The sequence below is a fragment of the Sinohyriopsis cumingii genome, chromosome 19 (genome assembly GCF_028554795.1).
Source record: "Sinohyriopsis cumingii isolate HCF-2022 chromosome 19, ASM2855479v2, whole genome shotgun sequence".
Taxonomy (NCBI): Eukaryota; Metazoa; Mollusca; class Bivalvia; order Unionida; family Unionidae; genus Sinohyriopsis; species Sinohyriopsis cumingii.
In genome coordinates this window covers 32,921,047-32,930,264 of record NC_142979.1, presented here as the reverse complement: position 1 = coordinate 32,930,264, position 9,218 = coordinate 32,921,047, and the positions used below count along the sequence as shown (strand labels likewise).

General features: G+C 36.0%; 1 protein-coding gene across 1 annotated transcript in view; it reads left to right on the top strand.

The window, feature by feature from the left end:
* Positions 1-934: 934 nt before the first annotated feature.
* The window catches only part of LOC149775402 (uncharacterized), a 48,953-nt gene continuing 40,669 nt past the window's right edge, over positions 935-9,218 (top strand). Inside the window, exon 1 of the mRNA XM_089943840.1 lies at positions 935-1,025. The gene's annotated coding sequence lies outside the window, so the exon portion shown is untranslated. The remainder of the gene's footprint in view (positions 1,026-9,218) is intronic.

Here is a 9,218-nt window from a genome sequence, read left to right as displayed (position 1 = left end):
AGTTATTATAAATACTCCTGCTTTCCTGTGACCAAAATGTGCAGTGGAACAAATCTCCACAAATATTGCTATATCATCCGAATTATCCTTCAAATCAGAAGATCAGGTAGTCCATACTTTTACGTCCTAAAACCATTGTTTTACTTGCTTTAATTATAATTTCTTATGTGTTGACTCATTTTAATATTACACTTTCGTAATTTTTCCACTACTGTTTCTTCTCTCACTAATATGCACAGACTCGCAGCTGTACGTAATCGTCGAGAGAGGGTCATACCGTATTTATGGATAGATCCTTGGATCAATCACCATGTTTCTTCTGCTTAAATGCAGCGCTGTACATGTACGATCTTCAATATTATAGGTGACTCTTGTACTACCTTTACGCTGCTTACCGTGTGCGTTATGTCTTGCATCGAAATACACTGCATGTTGATGTTACCAGATATAAACTACCAGGGCCTACGAATACCTCTACTTTATATAGCCCACATAGTGTTATCGTGGCCTGCTCTAAATTAAAGTCGCGCATACCAAACATTTCAGGCGTATCGTAAACACCTAGCTGTATGAAGTCGGACGTGGCATACCCTATGCCATACAGCCAGATGTAAAAGTTCAGTAGGCACGATAGTGCGCTACGAATTGTTACTAAGGTTAGGCTTTGACGCAATCAGCGTAATTCAGAGCTTAACTCGGTTCAGATATGAGTTTGCTGTACTTGTTTACTTTACAAATAATGTGGCAATCCTTTGTTATGCGCCAGACACTCTGGAAATATAATTGATTTCTCGGTAGTTGCTTACGTCAATACCAATGAGCAATCGATATCAAGTCTCTTTTCCATATTAGGGAATATGACGCAAATCACGTGATCAATAAAAGCACTTCCTGCACATGAGTTACTGTTCTTGTCCCCCTAATTCATGCGCCTTGAGGACAAAGGAAGAGAAGTAACGGGGAACGGTGTATATTTAGAATGTGGTGGATGTGTTAACAAATTTGATGCTCTTATTACCGCAGAGGTAGGACTTTTTAAAGTGTATATTACCATTACTATACGTATTTTATACTAGTAAACATCATAAAAACGCGTTTATGGCTGAGACTAAGCGCCAGTTCTAATCTCGTACGAAGAGCAGCCATTACTCCGTAGACTACCTAGGATTAGGTATTTTAAGACAACCACTAGGATATGTAATTTGGAGAAAAATAACACGGAAAGCACTTTAGAGCTATTAAAGGGCATTTATTTAATGATAAAGGAACTGGACAAATTTTTTAGGAAATCTATAATATATTTTTGCATTTATTCATTATTGATTGAATGGTTGAGAAAGGGAGGCAATTTTCAGTTACACGCCTTTGTAGTGATGAAGGTCAGAATATTGGGAAACAAGTTCCATACAAAAATATAAAATAGGCAAGGTTGGCATCAGGGTTTCTGTGTGAGTGGGGTACAATATAATTATCCGTTGATTTTTTTCTTCGATGCTATTAAAAATATTTCACAATCATACCTTGCCTTATAGAAGAGATGCGAATCAGCCGCACGCTTCGGTTGCATGACTGTAAGCATGGTAATTCCGAAATGTGAGATGAGTGTGAATAGGTTATAAGAAGCCATTTTGATTTATAAAGTCAAGGTCGCGTGTCACACGCAGCAGTATGCAGTTGTCTTGTTAGTATATAAATTCCAATTATTTAAAAAAATTATAAACCCAGAAGCCTTTTTGTATTAACTGTAAAATCGATAAATTTAATACTGAAAAGAAAACGAAAGCTGTATGTTTATTTTGATGTATTGTTGTGAACTTTGTCATATAGAAAGGGAGGCTATTCTGCAACATAGGACAAGTGACCTTGACATTTCGAAGTGGTGTCACTGATTTTTTGTATATTTAATTCACAATAATTTGTTATGGAATACAGTCGTGCTAGTTTGATGATATGATTTATTCATTTTGGAATGTTATGATTTGCAAAATTATTTTGAATGATGTTGAATTTTTACAAAATATTTATATTGTTCCCCCCTCACCTAGAAACTCTGTTGCCAACTTTGAATATATATTTTTTCTTCTTTGTCTCTAGTATTTGGAGATCTCTTACAGTGATCGAGTTTCAAAGGTGCATATTCAGTGTAATACATGTTGTTTAATAAATGACTCATCCAACAATGTACAAGTCTACCATGATATTTATGTTGTTTGAGTACAAATTTAACTTCTGAAATAAACAGCCGAGTTCTGAAATAAACAAGTTATCAGTCGACTGAAAGGAATCAGGCAAAATTTTCAGGAACATCTCACTTGGTAGCCCATATTTACATTTTTCCAGATCATGTAATTCCTTTAGTTGGCTTATACTTTGCCATCTTTGATATAAATCCTGACAGAAGCAAGTGGATGCCATTTCAAGTTATGTTGAATTAAATGTGATGACAGCTGAGGAATGCTGAAGTTGTCTTTTTAACAAATTTAAGCTATTTAATTGCTTTCTTCAACATTAACGATTGCTCCAGTGGTCTAGTGGTTAGAGAATATGCCTTGGATGTGGGAAGTTGCTGGTTTGAACCCCAGCCAAATCATACCAAAGACATAAAAATGGTACTAATAGCTGCCTCGCATGGAGCTCAGCATTAAGATGTTTGTGTTAGGGCTGGTTGCCAGATGTCAGGATAATGTGACTGGCTGTGAAATCATGCTACATGTCTGTGGCATGATGCCCCAGTAATGACATTACTATAAACTACCACACTGCAGACATCATTATTGATATTAACCACAGTATGATGTTATTCATTACTTTAAATAAAGATAGTCCATTTGCAACAACTTTGGCATCCCTCAACTAACAGACTGGGCATCATGTTACAAAATGTTGTTTATTTTGGGTAAGATGTCAACCCAGGCAGGGGCCCCGAGTGGTCTAAAGTGCTTTCCGTTACGGATCACTGCCATCTCACCTCTGCCTGCGCCGGTTCGAGTCTCAGATTCAGCCAATGTGGGTATGTGAGAAAGCTTGCCAGTAGCTTCTCATGGGTCGGTGGTTCTTTCCAGGGTTTTCCTGGGTTCTTCCTCCACCATTAATACTGGCCGCCATTTATAGCCTATTGTGTGCTGAAAAATGGCGTTAAACCCCACAACAACAACAAAAATTCAACCCAGGCAACATAAAATCAGGGTGGTCATCTTACACTGTATGACTAGGTCAAGTTCATGGTCCAGGTTTTGGGACATTTTCTTTTCGCATAGACTTTCAAATTTTTTTATAGTTTATTTTGATATAATTTGAAGAATGAAACATTATGTGGCTATTTCAAGGCTTGATATTTTCTAAAAAATTGAAGCATTTGCAGTGTTTCCTTTTACCCTCATTTTTGATTCAGTGACCCCAAAAATTTTAATTTGACCACCAGTTTTGATGCCAAAATTTAAAAAAAAAATGCTTTGTCTGACCCCCAATTCTGACACCAAGGGGATTTTTGACTCTCAGCTTTCACCTTCTCGGGGATACACTGATTTGAGTTCAATGAAATAGAAATTAAAAGATCTAGACTACATGAGAATTACTCTTCTGGAATAATGGTGGTTGTTGTTGTTGTTGTTGTTGTAGGGTTTAACGCCATTTTTCAGCACATGATAGGCTATACATGGCGGCCAGTATTAATGGTGGAGGAAGAACCCGGGAAATCCCCAGAAAGAACCACCGACCCACGAGAAGCTACTGGCAAGCTTTCTCACATACCCACATTAGCCGAATGGAATAATGGTATATCTTATGTATTTTTGACACGAGTGACTGGTAACTTTTTCAGGAAGAATTCTTGATTTTTTTAATTTTGTATTTGCTCAAGGCAAAATTAGCATCAGCCCCTTTGAGATTTGATGAATTGCTATAAAATTTGGTAAATATTTTGGTTTTTACTGGAAGATGCTCATGTTGCCAAATTATTGTGCACATTAATGTTTGTGAGAGTTGTTGCCCTTTTGGATTTTCAGTTGAACACTGTGTATGACAGAATGAACAGGTGCATGGAGACATTTGTAAATGTACAGATCATGTACACCATACATTTTATTATTGTCTGAAGTAAGTTTAAATACAGATTGCATTGAGATGATCTGCATGTATTTTGTAACAAGCTACTGATCACTGTTTCTGCCAGTCTGATTAAATTGAGATCTGCTTGTAACAGATTTTTGACAAGCACTGATTCTGCTCATTTTTGGAATTCCAGTGGTAATTGTCATTTTGATGTAACAGCTAGAAGGAATCAAAGAAAAGATTTTTTTGTTGTTGTTTAACTTATTTAAATAGCTTGATTCAATAAATTTGCCAAAACACTGGAAGAAACAAATAACCATATTCCCTTCACTTTCTTCATTTCATCTTTAAGCATCATAGCACAGCAGGGTTATGATCAAAATCTTTACATTCTGGACCTTACTGCTTGGGTCATAAATTTCATTTGCTCCTTGTTTTAAACATACATGGCTCTGTTTTGATATGACTGTGGAGTGAGATTTCTATTACATGCTGTTGTGCCCCTTAAATTGCTTGCTAGAGAGCCATCTAACTCTCTCACCAATCTTATTATTTAAAACAATGATTCTAGATTTTTTCTGAGTAACTAATCAATTTTTGTCCTAGATTTCGTGGCAGTTACCTTTCATGAATGCTGAATGTTTACAGGTTCCGCCATTTTGATGTATGAGTTCATGTAGCGTAAATAATAATGTGACATAATGGCGATGTTTAAAATTTTACGAGAGTGAATAAGTCTCCTCTGTTTTTTGCTCTCCTGAGTTTTTGAATGAAACAAGCCCAGGATTATGTGACAAGAAATCTTAAACAAGACACTAATATTATAGGGGAAACCAGCAGCACTTAAGCTAAAACAGTGACTTATAACAGAAAGACGTCTGAGTGCATAAAGCCAATAATGTTCCATTGTTTTCTTGTATTGCCACCCATAGAAATACCCAGTTCTGCAGATCTCTTGGTCTGTATTCTGTATCAAAACAAGATGCATTGACTTCATTCTATTAGTAAGTCTCGCAGAAAACAGGCTTAAAATGTTGGCACTGTTTGTGCTCTTTCTGAATGTTTTGTTGCATTGACATGGATTTTCATTACAAGACTTAATATTTCTAGTGGATCCTAAATGAAAATATCTCAGTAATGTAGATTTAATTTGTATTGCTTTTTTGGATTTTCTGAATGGTCATATGTTATGTATGTCTTTTTTTTGTAATTGCCCTTTGTCTTCAATCTAGTTAATGGTCTATTTAACTAATGACATTTATTTTGTAAACAACATAACATAGATAATATTTCTCTATGATTATATATTAAATATTCAGATATTATTAATAGTAAACATGCTTATTTAAGTTTGAGTTATAGATATATCCTTGATTGTGCCCTGGGAAGATTCTAGAAACAAAATTTTCTGTAAAGATGACACTATTTTAAGAAAATTAATTGCATCCAGTGTTATTTGGAGGGGTATATAAAGTTGTTTTGTTTAGGATTTACTCAATCCTAACTTCAATCTGAAGCAGAATCAGTTCTTTGGTATATTCAGTTTTTAATTAGGGTAGTTTTTTTATTTGAATTATTCACTGGAATTACAAAGTGCTCATTAATACTTTGGACTAAATCATGAATTTGGATTGTGATATATCTAAAGACTTAAGACGTTGCCATGTTCCAAGGTATTGTGACATTCAAGACTACAGGCACATCAACACATTCAGTATTGGAATTTATTTGGAGCACATTTTGAATACACATAGAACTATACATTTGTACTTGTGACTTTTGGGATTATTTGGGATTTAATTCACAATACTGTGACTTTTAAAATCTGTATTAATTGGAAATAAATTATTTGTTGAATTTACAACAGTTGTTGGTTTTGCTCTTTTCTGTTGAAGAGCATGGAGTTGTAAAACAATACACCTCATAGATTACACAAGTAATCCACATTGAGGCCTTCTGAGATACAATACACCTCATAGATTACACAAGTAATCCACATTGAGGCCTTCTAAGATACATATACAGATATATGCTGAATAAATCAATCACTTCCATTCCAACACATTAAGACTTGCAAAAATGGTACTAACAGCTGCCTCACTGGGTGCTCAGCATTAAGAGGTTAGTGTTAGGACTGGTTGTCCTGGTGTCAGGATAATGTGACTGGGTGGGACATCATGCTACATGTCTGCAGCATGATGTCCCATGCTAAACATCACTATAAACTGCCACACTGCAGACATTGTAGCGATATGACTGAAACATTGTTAAAGCTACATTAAAAATCATAATCACACACACACACAGACACAAAGTTACAGACCTAGAGTTCCAACTTGCATTTCATGGAGAAGCAAGAGGAGGAGGTTAGTAGTCTATCCACTTAGCAGGCAGATCAAGTAGGTTTTTTTGTTTCTACTTTCTTGTTAAAAAGCTTAAAGTTGTCTGCCCATTAAGGTGGCAGTTAGATGGAGTGATCTACCCTTGATACCAGATTTCGTGAAATCATCAATTACTACTACACTACTGCTTCTCATGCTGAGTAGCAAAAACTCTACAAAATCCAGGCAGGCAATTTCAAAGTTTTCAACCTTAAAGTAAGTTGGATGGATTTCATCTTTGAAGGGAAGTATATTCCAACTATAAATTTTCCAACTTCTCTGTTCTTCTAGTATCATTGATGGCAAAATTTCTATCACTTTGCCTCCTAAACACATTCAGGTGCCTTTGGTACATACCTGCACTGGTTGTGATGGTGTCCCATATCATTGCTGCAATAAGTACAGATATGGTGTATGATATTAGAAAAGTAATTTAATATGGTTGTATAATTTCCATTATGATTAGATATGTACAGTAAGTCTATAATATCTGGTCATAGTGTCCATTTCATTGTTTTATACATGATGCTTTCCTGATTGTTACCAGTATAGAATGTCATTGGGCCTTTCCTACAGGTAACAGTGACTCAGAAATGGATATTGTAATGTTTACTTCAAAAGTAAAAATAATAATGCTTCTTTGCCAATTTTATGTGCATGTTTTTAGTGTACTTTAGAAAAGGAATTGTATTAATGTATAGCTTCTGCCATGGTTGGATATGTACTGTAAGTTTTCTATAAATGGTTTATTCATAGCATCCATTTCATACATGTATTTACTATAAGTGATACTTCAGTGATTTTACCAATATGGGCGGGGCCCCGAGTGGTCTAAAGCGTTCGCCGTTACGGATCACTGCCATCTCACCTCTGTCTGCGCCGGTTCGAGTCTCAGATTCAGCCAATGTAGATATGTGAGAAAGCATGCCAGTAGCTTCTCGTGGGTCGGTGGTTCTTTCCGGGGTTTTCCTGGGTTCTTCCTCCACCATTAATACTGGCCGCCATATATAGCCTATCGTGTGCTGAAAAATGGCGTTAAACCCCACAACAACAACAACAACAACAACCAATATGGGCAGTCAAAAAATTGGAATTCCTACAGGCAACTTGTTGGAATTATTTAGTATCCCATCTGCAAGTATAAATAGTCACACTAGTAATTCTCAGCCTTTTCAGGCCATGTGTACTTATCATAGTGTGTTACAACTCTGTGATCACAAACTTAAGTAATAGAAAAGAAGAAAAACCAACAAGTTTTATCAAACTTAACAGTTTAATATCAAAGTTATAAATGAAAAATGTAAGAGGAACTTAAGGTATAATTAAGCGAATCCAAGCTATTCCTTTTAAAGGTATATGAAACTTCTAAAAGAGTGAAAAGTTCTTATAAATTTCAATACTGGAAATGTACTGGTCCTCCAAGAACCATGACATTGTCAAGATGGTGTTGTCCAGATCTCCTTTGCATAATTTATAACAGTTCCAGAATAATATTATTGCCCAAACAATTAGCACTTTCAGTTGTCAGTGAACTGTTCAAGCAAATGTTTTTCCTCTTGAAAAATATCTAAGTACAACATAAAATATGTCTGCAGTCTAACAGGAACACATGAAGTGTGAATGACTCTGTAAATCGAAATCAGTTTGATTGCTTAACTTTCTCATTATATATACCATATATTGCGACTGTTTATTGCAATATACCCAATGTGACAGCATACACTATTGATTTTATGTCGAATTAGAGTATTCACATTACCTAGCACAACCAATGGGTAGCCGCAAAATTTTTCTTGAAACATTGATATCCCATCAGTCACTGAGAAACTGCACCATAGGTGCCATTATAAGTCTTATTTTTAAGATTATTATTAATAATTGTCAACATAAAGATCTGTTTATAAATCCTATGTATACTATACTCAAGACACCTAGGTCAGACTGAACTTTACACATTACAGCCATGCACTAGAATTTTACAAATTAGATCAAATCGTGTACTAGGAGTTACAGAAATATAGATATATATATATAATATTTTTCCAAAATACAAGTCCAGCTCACAGATGTCAAGTCACCCCATCAAACAGATTTAATTTGCATACCCCCCCAACTTGTATGCTTTTACGACTGAAAAATGCACACATTCATTTTCATTCATGCCAGTGCCAGCCTGCAGCAAAGCAGTTCAGATTTGTACACCTTTAGTATAGTTTCCCTTTGATTGGGTAACCGATCGTTAAAATCGACAGGTACTCAGTAGATGTTTACTAAAATTTTCACAGCTCTAGATCTGGAACTGCGCATTCGAGTAAGCAGAATATGTCTTACCAAGGAATGAGAATTGAATTGGTGCATTGGTGGATTCCTTGCCTATACTGAACAAGCCATTACAATGATTATATGGTCCAAATGGAGGCAAACTTTGACCATTGGACCAACTTTCACAATCTGCACAATGAAGTTCCATCGCAGATATTGGGAAATCTCACTGGAGTCCAGTCAGGGATACCTCTGGCAATCACAATCTGTATGGCTGCAAATACGGGGGACTGGGGGGAACCAGTATGGTGCCATTTTAGGATGCAAGTTGAGTGTAACCCCTTCAGGATCATTATTTACATTCTCAAGATGAAAACCATTCTGGAGGCTTTTCATTGGTGGTTGGGGGCCCCTGGGTGGCTGAGTGTTCTCAAGCTCAGCCAGGTGGATATGTGAGAAAGCTGCCATTACCTTCTCTTGGGTCAATGGTTCTTACAGGGATTTACCTCCTCCAGTTACACTGGC